The 15,483-nt window shown below is 41.7% G+C and overlaps 1 pseudogene; it reads left to right on the top strand.

The window, feature by feature from the left end:
- Positions 1–12,619: 12,619 nt before the first annotated feature.
- Positions 12,620–14,068, top strand: LOC148852491 (granule-bound starch synthase 2, chloroplastic/amyloplastic pseudogene; annotated as a pseudogene).
- Positions 14,069–15,483: the final 1,415 nt, after the last annotated feature.

Genomic DNA, 15,483 nt, shown 5'->3' on the forward strand with positions numbered 1-15,483 from the left:
TTATCTAAAAATCCCAAACTAAAAGAAGATATATCCTTTTTTTTTATCAATTAAAAGAAGAAGATATATCCTGCCTAGAAAAATCTGGTAGAAGTAGAACCCAATCCACAATCATATTCCCGATATTAACACAATTCTTTTGATGCTTTTTACATCTGTTTTTTTTTTTTTTTTTTTTTTTTTTGGAAAAGGCAAAGTATATGTTCATTAAACAAAAGATCTGTACATGAGATACCCTATATTACCAGTATGTACCCTTAGCCCACCAACTTATAAAATACTCTACTGCTCTATTTATCACCCTTGTTTCTTGGGATGCTTTTTGTTCAAGAATACCCCTTTCTTGCAGAAGATCTTTAACTGAGAAGGTGCACCACTAGTGCAGATCGAGTGCTCTTGTGAAGTAACAACACACAGCTGAACTGAAACTACAGTGCACAAACAAATGGCCAACTCTCTCTTCCTCTCTGTAGCAAAGCACACAAAGTCTGTCTTGGACAGTGTACCCTTTTCTCAGTAACACTTCCTTAGTCAGACATTTCTCCAAGGCTACAACCCAAGTGAAAATTTTTTCACTTTGGAAGGTGTAGCAGGCCCTTATAAAAGGACTTGACTCAGAAGACCCTGGTAGGAGTCCTCTTTCAACATCTAGAGTCTTGAGTCTGTAAGTCCAGATGTTGGTTCTGAACTAGAGCCAGAAGATCAGCAGCATCAGCTACCTGATCAATCTCCCAATCATTAAAACTTACATCTGAACAAAGGACTCCAGCATATCATTCTACCATTCACCTCATAGGAATCTGCCACCCAAGCCAGTTCGTTTCTTGCCATATTAAACAAGGAAATCTGTCTTCTATTCCAACTCACCTCGCCAAGGATCAAGCCAAAATCTCACCTTCCTCCCATCTCCCACCTAGAAGATCAACCCTTCACTGGAATTGCTGTAAGCTTGCACCCATAGGATGAAAGGGGAGTTTTCTGCATCCCAGCCATTGCTACAATGACAACTTCTCAGCTATAACCTTCCTGTAAAGATTGTTTGGTTCTGTAGCAAATCTCCAAAACCATCTACCCAAAAGGCTAAAAAGTTTAACCCTCCTTAAACCCAGACCTCCATGAGACAGGTTTGCAGACCTGATCCCAACTCACCAAGGATCATGCCACACCCATAGGATGCTTTTTATATCTTTTGAACAAACTTCCGTTTCTTTCTCTTCAAATACTTAAGCAAATAAAGAATCTCACATATTCAAAATTGCTACACATGTATTATTTTAATAATCTACCCGGGCCCGAAGAACAAAACAACAACCCAAAGCACCAAAATGTAAACTGTGATTTTGTAATAATCATCATTGATCGATTGTGTGATTAAATCTAAGTAAATATAGACATTTTTAGTTAAGGTAAAACAATAAAGGAGTATCTTTCCTATTATATATAATATGATTGTGTGGAGGCCAAGGGTCTATCACCATAGGCCTTACTCCCCTTTTCCCCTTTACACGTGAAATATTAATAAAACCTTCATGTCTTAAATTTTTGGGAAAATTCCACTTTAGTACCCTGAACTTTGGGGTAGTGTCAAGTTAGTACCCAAACTTTTAAACGTGTCACTGTAGTACCTGAACTTTCAAAAAGTGTCAAGTTGGTCCCTACTGTTAACTAGCCATCAGTTATCTATTGGGAGTGTCAAAACTATCCTTTAAAAGAAGGCAATGTTCATTGTCTTTTCGACCACCTTCTGTGGGTTCAATGAAGAGTTGGAATCAGTTTGCTGATCTCTTCCCCACACACTTTGTGATGAGTAAAAGTCGGCGACCTATTTATTGAATGTGGTCTAACGACTTGACGAGAAGCTCTGGGATTACATCAAGTGGTTCAACTTGGAGCGGTTATAGATCTTGAACCTCAAACCCAGCCATCTAGCTCATCGTGATTGTTAATGGCATCTGACACCCTAACTTACACTGGGAGGTCGAGTTGAACATTCCAATCTCCATGGAGGAGTTTCTCAAACAAGCGACCAATTTCATAAAGGTTGAGGAAGTGCTTGGATCCTGGTTAGAACTGAGTGGAAAATGGAAGAGGTCGAAGGATGAGTCCGAAAGCAGCAAGCAGTGGCAGAAGAGCAAGTCGCCAAGATGAAGCAGGTCCCTACATAGCCAGCGTATCAGGTTACCATGGAGAAGAAACAGGTCCCCCTACAGAGGCAATAGATCCTCAGGCATGCGTTCTCGCACCCCTCCCATCTAGAATCGCAACTACACTACTCTGAACGCTAAGAGGGGAGAAATTTTGATGCAAATAAAGGCGGATGAGTACGTCTGATGGCCACCAAAGATGAGAGGAGACCCAACCAATAGGAACATGAATAAGTATTGCCACTTCCATCGGGACATCTGCCATGATATGGGGAACTGCCATAATCTCAAGACAAGATTGAGGACTTGATCCACCGAGGTTACCTGAAGTAGTTCATTAAGCATGGAAATTGCCATTGACCTATTGACCAGTCCAAAGAAGCACTGCAATTGAGTAGGGATCAAAGCAGGGACCAGCCTCCCCGAGACCCACCACTAGTAGAGCAGTCCATCTGTGGTGTGATTAATATGATCACAAGTGGGTCCATTGTGGTAGGATGCAACACATCGGTGGGAAAGAACTCAGTCTAGGAGCTCGTGCATGAAGACGAGAACCCACCTAAGTACCCTTGCGTAGAGGAAGTAATTTACTTCACTGAGGATGACGCTCGCGTGATCTAGTATCTGCATGATGATGCCCTCGTGGTCAAGTTAGTGATGAATGACTTCTAGGTAAAGTGGATTCTGGTTGACTTCGATAACTCGGTGGACATCATCTTCCTGGAGGCATTCGAGCGGATGGAGTTGGAGATGAAGGACCTACAACCAGCCGATGTTCCCCTAGTCGGCTTCAGTGGAGAAGTTGTGCGACCTCTAGGTTGCATAAGAGTACCAGTGATAGTGGGCTTGCCACCAAACCAGGTGCACTTCGACCACAACTTCCTAGTGGTCGCAACTCCCTCGTCTTACAACTTCATCTTAGGCTGACCAATCCTACACGCCCTTAGAGTCGTGGTGTCGACCTTTCACCTGTCGATGAAATTCTTGACAAACTACGGAGTAAGAGTGGTGCGAGGAGATCAACTTAAGTCGTGGAAGTGCTATGTGCCCACACTCAAAGACAAAGGATAGCAGGTCACTGATGTCGACTTGGAGCCTCCCCTAGAGAATAGCGACAAGAGAGCTTGCCCCATGGAGGACATTGTCCTGGTGTCGGTCTCAGATATCGACCTAGTGAAGACGGTGCAGATTGGGTCCCGCTTCACAAAATACTCTATGTTTTGAACTGGTAAGTTTTTTAATTAATAATTTAGATGGTTTTGCTTAGCCAGTAATGGAAATGCCTGGCATAGACCCTTTTGTCATAACTCATAGGATGAATGTTGACCCTTTAGTCAGACTAGTCTAGCAAACTGAAACAATTGGCAAGCTGAAACAACTTGCAAAAACATCTTAAAAAAATGTTGACCCTTTAGTCAGACTAGTCTGGCAAAGAAAAAGGAACCTTGCCCAGGAGTAGAGCTTATGACAACCTCGGAGGCTACTACTAGTGTGGCACTCGACCCGACTTGGGACGAGGAGCCCTAGATCCTCCATGTGGATGGCTCTTTCAACCAGTGCGGAAGTGGAGCTGGATTAATCCTCTATGAACCTAGCAAAGTGAAACTGGAGTACAATCTACAATTTGCATTCTGAGCTTCAAACAATGAAGCTGAGTATGAAGTGTTGATAGCTGGGCTATTGTTGGCAAAGGAGGTCGGCACGAAACATCTCGTGGTGTGCAACGACTCTCAATTAGTGATGAACCAAGTGAATTGGCAGTATGAGGCTCAGGAACCCACCATGTTGGCCTACTTAGCCAAGGTTAGAAAACTCCTACCCAACTTCCACTCTTGATACATCCAACAAATTCTAAGGTCTAAGAACACCGAGGTCGATGTGCTCTTGAAGTTGGACAGTGTAATGGATATCACGAAGAGAACAATGTACATTGAAGACCTGTTACAATTTAGCATAGAGAGGGTGGCAGAAGAGGTCGCTCCTGTTTTAGCTACGGAACCGAGTTGAATCGACTCGCTTGTTGACTATTTGCGCCACGGGACCCTACCAGCAGAACACATTGTAGCTCGGAAGGTAGAGCGGCAATCAACTCACTATATTATCATTGGCAAGCAACTGTATCGCAGATTGTTCATGCTCCCCTACCTACGCTGCTTGTGACCAATAGAAGCGAATTAGGTTCTACGCGAAATCCACGAAGATCTCTATGAAGGACACTCGGGGGGGGGGGGGGGGGGGCAAGGCGTTGGCCCAGAAAGCTCTAAGACAAGGCTACTATTGATCGACAATGAAGGCGGATACAGTGGAGTTAGTTCGGAAATGCGACAAATGTTAGTAGCATGCTAACATACCACATCAACCTGTCGCCGACCTGAGGTACCTCACTAGCCCTGTGGCAGTTTGTACAATGGAGGATAAATATCCTTGATCCCTTCCCACCTACGACCAGGTAGAGCCATAGAGGAGGCTCTTAGTGGTCACGGTAGACTATTTTACCAAGTGGGTGGAAGTCGAGCCACTGGTGTCCATCATAACTTACAATGCTTAGAATTTCTTTTGGAGGAACATCGTCTGTAGACTCAGACTCCCCAAGGTATTGATATTGAACAACGGGAGGTAGTTCAAAAACATCAAATTCCAGAATTGGTGTGCCGAGATGGAAATCCAATAGAACTTCACCTCGGTGGCCCACCCCTAGGCAAATGGTCAGACTGAAGTGATGAACCAGGCAATCCTCCGCGAACTGAAAGCTTGACTTTTCCAAGCTAAGTGTTTGTGGGTGGATGAGTTGCTCAATGTTCTTTGGGCCTACCAAACTACCATCAAGGTGACCGACGAAACTCATTTCAACCTGACGTACGAAACGGAGGCTGTCATCTTGACCGAGACCGAAGTACTAATTTTGCGGTCTGAGACATATGACAAGGAGGCTAACAAGGACGAGTTGCGAACTAACCTTGACTTAGTGGAAGAGGTCCATGACTTAGCCTACACTTGGACTGTGACATACCAACAATGGGTAGCTTGGTAATGTAACGCTCGAGTTAAGAGATGCCAATTTCAAGTCGGCGACTTGATACTCAAGAAGGTTATGGTACTTTAGCCAGGTGTGGGAAAGCTCGATACAAAGTGGGAAGGCCCCTATAGAGTACTCAAGGTGATAAACGAATGAACGTATGAGCTTGAAACATTGGAGGGGAGGTAGGTACCCCATGCGTGGAACATTGATAACTTAAGGAGATACTACTTATGAGTAGTTTGGAAGTTTTGAGCTGTGTCTGCGAGGTCAAGCGAGCAAGGGGAAGCCAAACCGTTTTCAGCTCTAAAGCCCCCTATGGTGACCTGAAAGATGTTGGCAGCTTGGCATATCAGCAACGTTTTGACTTAGCCGAAATCATAAGCTTAGTCGCTTTGAGATCTAGGTATAGGTGCAACTCGACAACCTCGGGTCGTGTTTTGACACTTAGCCTATTTTCTAGTGATTGAAAATAAAAGGCAAGAAAGAGGGACACAGTATATGCAAACAGTCAATTTCATTGAGTAACGTAAAGGTACATTGTGCATAGCTCAAAAAAAAAAGAGAGAAGAAAAGGAACCAAATCTTTTTGAGATTGCTGAACTTGGATGCTCGACGTATAACATATATACAAGGGGGTCCAAGAAAAGAGGCAAGAAGTTCAATGTTCACGGGCTCCTCGACGCCTACGGCATCGCCTCCATTGCTTCCAGTACCAACTTTGTCGTTTGCGCTGCCCTCAATGCCCTCGTCAACTTTAGTAGCACGGATGTTATCAAGAAGTTTCCCTTGAAGCTCGGCGAGCTCGACCTCCTCTCGTAACTCGCGGCCTTTGGACAATCTCGATCTTCAAGTCCTGGACAAGACGACTAGCTTGTTCTAGGTGAGACTGGTACTGCATCACCTCAAGAACTTGGGCTCTAGCAGCTCCCCTCTTGGCCTACCCGAACAGTGCATGGGCCATGGTGTTCACCTAAAAAAAACGATGTATCTGCAACAAGCTAAAATTTGGCATTGGAAGAGGTTGGCTACATATCACCAAGAGGCAGTGCATAAGCTTTTTGCCTAGTTTGCCAGGATGCGACTCACTGAGCTTTGCGACCTCATTTGGAAGTATGGCCTCCTTATTCTTTAGCAACGATGTTTGGAAGTCCATGATGGTGTGCTTCTCCTCGGAAGTGGCTCCGACATCCGAAGTAGTGGTCACCTCAGCCCCGAGTTGTGGAAGGGGCTCTTCGAATGTCCAGGAGGCCTTGGTTTCGAGTGAGCTCCCTTCTAGTCGTTCCTCTTTGATGAGGTCAACCACTGGCACAACTTCGGTTGCACTCTATCCAGCAGACTCAAAAGTTACAACCTGAGGAGCCTCCTGGGAAGTCACCTTCCTAGTAGTTGGTACGCCTGACATGTTTCCTGCACGAAAAGTTCAAAGATAAGTCAAGACCAAAGAGAGAAAGAAGTATGCCAGAACTTGGAATGACAACCTACTCGGAGAACTTAGCCCGGCCTAGATTAGTTTCTCCTTGGCCAAGAATTCACTCAACTCCAACCTCCTGTCCACTAAGAGTTGCACCCAAATTTGCATCCGCTAACTTAGTGTATCCTCCTCGGAGTTCCTAGTCCCCACTCTCTAGGACATTGAGAATGCCCATCCACCATGCCAATTGAGAATGAAATACCTCCTCTTCCAATCCGGTACCTTGGAAGGGAAGTCGTGCAACAACTTACACCCAAGCTGGTAGGATAGGTAGTAGTTGTACATCTTGGGAGTACTGGAAGGATTTTTTTTTATGTGGCATATGTTGGCAAAGGTCTTAAGATCTAGGGGAAGCCGATGTGGTGATGGAAGGACATGGTGCCAACCAAGGTCCTAATAAAGTTGGGATGAAGCTAACCTAGGCTAATATTATAATAGTTCAGCGCCCTGGGAATAATGGGGTGAAGGGGGAATCGAAGACCTGCTTTCAAGGCCTCCTCGAAGATAGTGATCTTGTCATCATCATGCTCCCACAGGAACTACCCATGGGGAAGGGAATATCTGAATTGGTTGGGTATCCTATACCGGTCTACAAGCTCGTAAACATCCTTGGTAGCTAGTTAAGTGGGACCGAACTCAGATTTACTTTTGGGTTGACGACTGGAGGATGAGGCTCCCTTATTGGAACCTCGCTGTTCTTGGACCGAGGATCCTTCCTCATCCTGGCAGGACAAACCCCTCTCTTCCCTAGACTCGACACTCGACATGATAAAAGCAAAGAACGGATCAAGGGGGAGATGACTCACCTAGAATGAAAAAACCGACCTCACCAGCTACACTAACAACTTCAACAATGCCAAGCTTTGCTAGGGATGGCAATTTTTCCCATTTCCTTGATCCTCGTGGGGATGATTTTCCCCCCGCAAGGACGAGGATGGGGAAATTTTCATCCTTGTTAGCGGGAATGGGGAGAACACTCCTTGCCCCATGGGATCCCCACTAATATATATGTATATATGTACACATACATCTATATATTAATATTTTTAAAAATATGTTTGAATCTTTTCTAATAGGATTGTAAATTTTAATTATTATTTTTTAAATAAAATAAAAAACAAAAACAAAATGGTTAACATTATAAAAGATCACGAGAAATGGAGATCCTCGTGGGGATGGAGATAACTTTGTCACCATTAGCGAGGATGGGGATTTTTGCGGCGATGGGGATGGGAGAGGTTCCCTGTCCCTGCCCTGCCTCGTTGCCATTCCTAAGCTCTGTGGCCTCATTATGCACCAGAACTCCAAGATTAAGGACGAGTGAAATGGGCCCCTAACGTTCCTATTTACTTTTAACCTTGCTTGCTTATTAGTATTATTTTGTCATGCAGTTTTAAAAGGCTAAATGCAAAGTTGAGGCATAATGGCCCAAAAAGGTACCTCAATGCATTATAATTAAAATTTATAAATTGATGAAAATAACATGTAATATACCAAATTAAAATGATAGAAGGCACACATATACATAAGCTAAAAGTTTATAAGCAATAAGTTTTGGCATTTAAGCATTAAATAAAATAATAATTAATCAACCAACAATTATAAACATTTTACATTTCATGTAGAAATAAAATTTAGAAGAAAGGAAATGTATGAAAAATCATCCATATAATTGATATTAGATTTATGGTCATCCAATAATAATAATAATTACGACAATAACAATAACAATATTATTATTATTATTATTATTATTATTATTATTATTATTATTATTATTATTATTATTATTAAAAACAAAAATATTCCATTAAGAGAAGAAATAAGAAAATTAACAAACTTAGAACATTACATTCAGAATAATAAGAAAAACTTCACTTGATTTGTATGCCTCATGCCTCAAGGCTCAAATCTTTTAAAAAACTCTTGGATAGGCCTCTTCAAGGGTTCAGTTGAGAAGTGCTACCATCGATCTTTCTGAGTTAAAAATGATCCCTTCTTAGCCAGGCCAAGGCATTGCATGCATGTACTAGCTTGCCATGGAATGCATACCCTATATCCTAAAATAGTTGTCTCATGTTTCCATGAATTAAAATAGTCTATTTATAGTTTATACTTACTTCATAGTTTATACATGCTTGTTATTATGGCATGATTTAAAACAGAGCAGATATAACCTGAAAAGGGCTAAATAAATTCTAAATCAAACTAGAAGTATACGTAGTGTGGTGTAAGTCCAACTCTAGCTCTGGTTATAATTTATAATTTATAATTCTAATATAAATTATAAATTTGGGTCATTCATGTATGCTTGAATTAAAGATAGTATTTACTTACAGATCAAATCTAATTAGTTTTGTTTCATGACTCATAAAAAACAATTCGAAGGATTTCAAGCGGTCACATTGTTGTACGTCCTATTCTTTTAGATAAAGTTGTTTAATTATACAAATCAAATTTAATTTAGGATACATTTGGATAAGGTTCAATATTTGCGCTTTCAAGACTAGAAAGCTTAAGGCCTCATTTTTAGGTTTTGTGCTTCGAGGCTTACAAGTGTTATGGTTTCACCTTAAATCTTTTTGAAAACAACTCTTACCAAACACTAAAATAAACTCTGGCTCATTTAGTTTTCCACAACTGAAAGTTCAAAAGCAAAAGCTTATCTGAATAGAGAATGATCCTAAATCAAACAAAAACCCAATGTAGATATTTCAGGACTAAATATATAGATAGTGGGTCCAAGGGGGTGTTCTTGTTCACCGTCTGGTTTGAGGAAGATCCCAGTCGAAACCCAGTAACATTCAATCTTTGGAATTTCGAATGATGGATCAAAGAGGGTTTTTGGCTGACCTGAGGTCAGCAGTGAACCACAAGCAGAGGACAGCAGAGGTGACCGGCGATAGTGAGGATCGAACAAGATTCACAGCGTTGGCGACTCAGCTATTAGAAGTCGAAGCAAGACTGGAGGAGTGAAGGTTTTACAACGGTAAAGAGAACGGGTTCTTTGAATTTTTTTTGAAAAGTCAGAATATGCAAGGCACTTGTATCTCGATGGGACTATGGTCGCCCGCGCCTTGGTGTCAACCACGATATTTGCCGTTGCGGATATTTTGGGCGTGGCGAGGACTGAACGATGGCATAGTGGGTTTCAGTCCACGATACATGGGTTGTGGTGTGGCGTGTATCTAAACCTATTATGTATGTGTTTGGTTTTATTGGTATTTATTGAAAAAATGAAATCATTGTTTGGTTTTATCGTTTATCAAGTAAACGGTAAAAAACTAAAACACTTTAATTTTTGTGTATGAAGAATTTGGAGAAACACCAAATTCTTGTTTCCCCCAATGCCACAATGTTTCTTGAAACCAAATGTTGATGTGTCACATTTTAATGAGTATTAATTTGAGGTGGAAAATAAAAAACATTAAAAGTAAAGCTCAACAAACAATAAAAACAGAAAATGTTTAAAGTGAAAAAAAAAAAAACAAATAAATGACCACCTGTAAACGTAAACGGAACCAAACACTCTTTCTATCGTGGGTTGTAGGCACAATGCTGTATGTTAAATGAGTACTTGGAAATTTTTTAACACTTGTCCCTTAAAATACCTTCTACTTACCCTTGAAAAAGATTAATACCCACTTTTGATAGTTGTCAAAATATTTATCAATATCAAGTGCTCATTTAACATTCTTACTTTGTTGTACCTATTAGATCCAATCCCCTTGTAAATACTATTCTACGACTTTAAATGCAAATATTCTAGTAATGTGTTTAATTAAACAAGTCAAACTTAAATTTAGCTTATGTTTTGATAAGCTTCAATATTTGTGCTTTCAATGACAAAAGGAAAAAGCCTCAGTTTTAGGTTTTGTGCTTCGGGGTCTTACAAGTGTTATGGCATCACGTTATATTTTTTAAAAGAACTCTTCCAAACACTCAAAACACTTTGGCCCATCTTGTTTTCTAATCCGAAAGGTCAAAATTAAAATCATATCTGAACACAATCAGAATAAATTAGTAAAATACGGTCTGAGAATTTATCAAATCAAACCAAATTATTTTATTATAATTTAGTGTGGTTTATAATATAGTTTATATAATATATATGTATATCTATCGGTTTAGTTTCTAAAATATAAGAAGTCGAAGCAAGCTGTTTCAACTTCCGAATTGAACCAAATTGCAAATTTCTTTTTGGTTCGGTATTGGGTTTGGCAATCTGGACAGTATGATGAACACACCTAGTGTCTCAAATAAATGTCATTGTATAGTTTCCCATAGTAAAGATAGAACTATTTACTATTACTTTAACCCTACAAATGAAGATTAACGTATCCTCTCAAATCAAATAAAACCTGGCTTAAACGCCTCAAGAATTCTTAAAAAAAAAAGAAAAAGAAAAAGAAAAGAAAAGAAAAGGCCTCAAAACATACAACATGGATGATGTCATGGGATCATTAATTATTCTCTTTATGTACAGATGTATAATACTCTCAATAGGGGTTCAACTTACAGGGCAGGTTGGACTAGGTTTAGAACTAACCCAAATCCAACCCTAAGATTGAGACCTTGGACCCTGGTCTGGCGAGGTCAAAGTCCAAGTTTGCCAAGGAAAGTCCAACCTAAGCCAAAAACAACACAACTTGAGCTTCGTTATGCTCAAGTGCTCTTTGTATAACCTCAATTGGTTGGTCATGTTGAAAAGGGTTCTCACTCATATTTGGTAATGTGCACTTTCTTTACACAACAATTTTAGGTGAAAGATTTGTTTATCACACTTAATTTTGTTTAATATGATGGATATATAATATTAAAGATGTGTTCAAATATTTTATAGATTTTTAATTTTTGTATTTATTTCTATTTTAATTAAAATTTTATGTTATTTAATTATGACATCATGGTTTAACCCATTTAACCTGGTTGGTTGAATTATTTATCGAAATAGTTCCATTTTTTAGTCAATTTTAAAAAAGCATAGATTTTATATTGTTAAATATATAAGACATAGATCTAATTACAATAGTTTGTTGGAGATAAAAAAAAATACCTTAGATATAAGATATAATGAAAGAGATAGGAATTAATATCTCAAATATTTGACTTAGTAATAGGTAATTAAATGAGATGAAATACAATATTTAAAATTGAAAAATTAAAATAAAGACCATATTCAAAATACAAGTATTGTATTCAAAGAGAAAAGTTTCATAATGAGCTCAATTGGTACTTTTAATAGCAGCATAGGTGTAGATAGCATAGAAATCAGCTACCCAAAAGCTTTAGTTTTCACATTCCAACCCTCTGCCTAACTTGAATACTAAGAATTCAAGTGCAACTGTTATGGACACACCGCCTGGCAGCGCACTAAGGCACAGTCATAGGCAGCAGCACGAATAGCGGGCCGCTCAGCAGCACGCACCGCCTGGCAGCATGCAGCACGCACCGCCCGGTAGCGCGCAGCACGCACCGCCCGGTAGGGCACAGCGCGCAGCATGCACTGCACGGCAGCAGCACTGCGAGACGCGCGCACCGCCCGACAGCAGCAGTAGGGCAAGGCCCACATGACAGTTCATCAGGGTGGGCCCATACTTATCTTACCACATTAGCTCTACCCGCCAACTCACCGCCAGTTCATCAAGGTGGGCCCATACTTATCTTAAGTAAGAGTGTGTTACCATTAGGAGTAGGTAATTAGGAGTTTGAGTTTAATTAGGAATTCCCTTTTGTAATCTCCTATTTAAGGAACCACGAATTGAAATAAAGGCATTCAATTTTCTAATCAAGAAAAGAGTGAGGAGAGTGAGGAGAGTTCGGGTGGTCTCTTGGACAAATCACCCATTTAGTTTCCGCAATAGGGTCTGCACGCAAGCGAAGGCGCAAGGAAAAGCAGGGCTTTCTCCCCGTGGACCGACTCGTGACGAGATCTTACGCGCGGGCCCATAACATTTGGTATCAAAGCCAAACGTTACGGGCGATATGGAGCAACTATCATCCAAGGTCAACGAGTTGGAACATAGGCTAGCAGAAACCAGCATAGAGGTCCGTGAAGTCAAGGAAGATGTCTGGGAGTTGCGACGCCGCCTGGAAGCATTCCTCTCCAACAAAGAAAGGAGTTCTGAGGGAATCTCCAACACAAACAGTCGCCGTCCGGACTGGGTAGAGGCATCCAGCGAACAGCAGATTGCTGCCCCTACAGCCGCAGTTTTTACCAAGGATCAGCGCACAGAGGATGAGACTGTAAAGTCTCCTCCTTTGGCTGGGGACAATGTCATGAACATTATATTGGTACCTACAGAATGCGCTCCTTTGTCGAAGACAGGTGGACTTGGCGATGTTGCTGGGGCTTTACTGGAGGCTTTGGCTCGGCGTGAACATAGAGTTATGATTGTGGCACCACGGTATGATAACTATGCAGAAGCCCAAGAAACAGGAGTGCACAAAAGATATAAGGTGGATGGGCAGGATATGGAGGTAACTCTCTTTCAAGCTTATATTGATGGCATAGATTTTGTGTTCATGGACAGCCCTATGTTTCGCAACATTGAGAAAAATATATATGGGGGAGGCCGAGGGGATATTTTAAAACGCATGGTTCGCTTCTGTAAGGATGCTCTTAAGGTTCTCTTATGTAAGTATACCCAGTGCGTTCCTATGATCCACAACATAGCACACCGGGGTCGTGGTCTAGTACGCGATTTCTGTTATGTGGATCTTCCACAAAACTAGTTCAAACTATATGACCTAGGAGGTGGGGAACACTTCAATGTCCTTGCAGCTGGCCTGAGAGCAACAGATCGTGTAGTCGCTGTAAGCCATGGTTACGCATGGGAGTTGGAAACTAAAGAAGGTGGTTGGGGTCTGCATCAAATAATAAATGAGTTTGATTGGAAGCTGAAGGGCATTGTGAATGTGATTGATGCAAACAAAGGGAACCCACAGTTAGATGTTTACCTGGCATCGGATGGCTACACCAATTACCCTGCCGAGACTCTTCAAACTGGCAAGCCTCAATGCAAAGCAGCTCTACAAAGGGAGCTTGGTCTTCCTCTTCGGGAGAATGTTCCTCTGATTGGGTTCATTGGAAGGCTTGACCATCAGAAAGGTGTTGATCTCATTGCTAAGTCTATTCCTTGGATAGTGGACCAGGATATGCAACTAGTCATGTTGGGCACTGGGAGACCTGACCGGTAACAGCTTCTCAAACATCTTGAGAGTCAACACCATGGCAAAATCAGGGGTTGGGATGGTTCCTCTGTGCAAAGGGCCCATTGAATAACTGTTGACATCCTACTCATGCCTTCTCGATTTGAGACATGTGGACTGAACCAGCTTTATGCACTGAGCTACGGGGCAGTCCCTGTTGTTCATACTGTTGGTGGACTGAGAAATTGTGTGCAGCCGTTTGATCCATTCGCAGAGTTCTGAGCCACGTATTTGGAATTTGAGCTTGAGGACAAGCTCGTAGTCCAGGAGGGGTGTGATGTTATGGACACACCGCCCGGCAGCGCACTGCGGCGCAGTCATAGGCAGCAGCATGCACAGCGGGCCCCCCAACAGCATGCACCGCCCAGCAGCGTGCAACACGCACCGCCTGGTAGCACACAGCACGCACCGCCCGGCAGCGCACAGCACGGACCACCCGGCAGCGCGCAACACGCACCGCCCGATAGCACGCAGCATGCACCGCACGGCAGTAGCACACACCGCACAGTAGCAGCACGCACCGCACGATAGCAGCATGCTCCTCACGGTAGCAGCATTGCGAGACGCACGCGCCGCCCGGCAGCAACAGTAGGGCGGGGGCCACATGATAGCTCATCAGGGTGGGCCCACACTTATCTTACCCATCAGCTCTGCCCGCCAACTTGCCACCAGCTACACCATTCCTCATCTCTTATCCTCATCCCTTATCCTTATCCCTCTCTTATCTTAAGTAAGAGTGTGTTACCATTAGGAATAGGTAATTAGGAGTTTGAGTTCAAGTTGGAGTTTGAGTTTAATTAGGAATTTTCTTCTGTAATCATCTATTTAAGAAGCCACGAATTAAAATAAAGGCATTCAGTTTTCCAGTCAAGAAAAGAGTGAGGAGAGTTCGGGTGGTCTCTTGGACAAATCACTCCAAGGGAGAGTTTGGGTGGTCTCTTGGACAAATCACCCTTTCAGTTTCCGCAATAGGGTCTGCACGCAAGGGAAGGCGCAAGGGAAAGCAAGGTTTTCTCCCCGTGGACCGACCCGTGACGAGATCCTACGTGCGGTCCCATAACAGCAATCTATTCAAAAGATAAACTTCAGTCTAGTTTAAGTTGTACCACCCAAGTTAAGCTCTAGTTCTCATTTCTATCTAACTATTTCTTCAAATGGATCGAACTCTTTCACATGGGTCTATAAACAAGTTAAATGATTGAGGTATTTCTTAATTCGTGGAGAACATAGGCTCTAAAGTTGTGTTCTTTTCTAATGCAAATTAGAAAGTTGGCTAATATCCACTAATCACAAATCAAATCTAGCTAATTTTGTTTCATGAATCAAATAAAAAACTGTTCAAATGTTTTCAAAGGGCCACATTGATGTAACTCCCACTCTTATAGGGGTGTTGTTTAATTATAGAAATCAAAATTAATTTAGGTTACAATTGGATAAGCTTTAAGATTTGTACTTTGAAAGCAGAAAAGCACAAGGCATCAATTCTAGGCATTATGCTTCGGGGCTTACAAGTGTTTTGGCTTCAGATTATATTTTTAAAAGCAATTCTTACCAAACACTTGAAAACTTTTCTGGGTCATTATATTTTCTACTTCCCAGAGTTCAAAAGTAAAAGCTTATTCAAATGGAGTTCAATC

This window comes from Nelumbo lutea, chromosome 5, assembly GCF_056320005.1.
Source record: "Nelumbo lutea isolate HS-2025 chromosome 5, American lotus-T2T, whole genome shotgun sequence".
NCBI lineage: Eukaryota > Viridiplantae > Streptophyta > Magnoliopsida > Proteales > Nelumbonaceae > Nelumbo > Nelumbo lutea.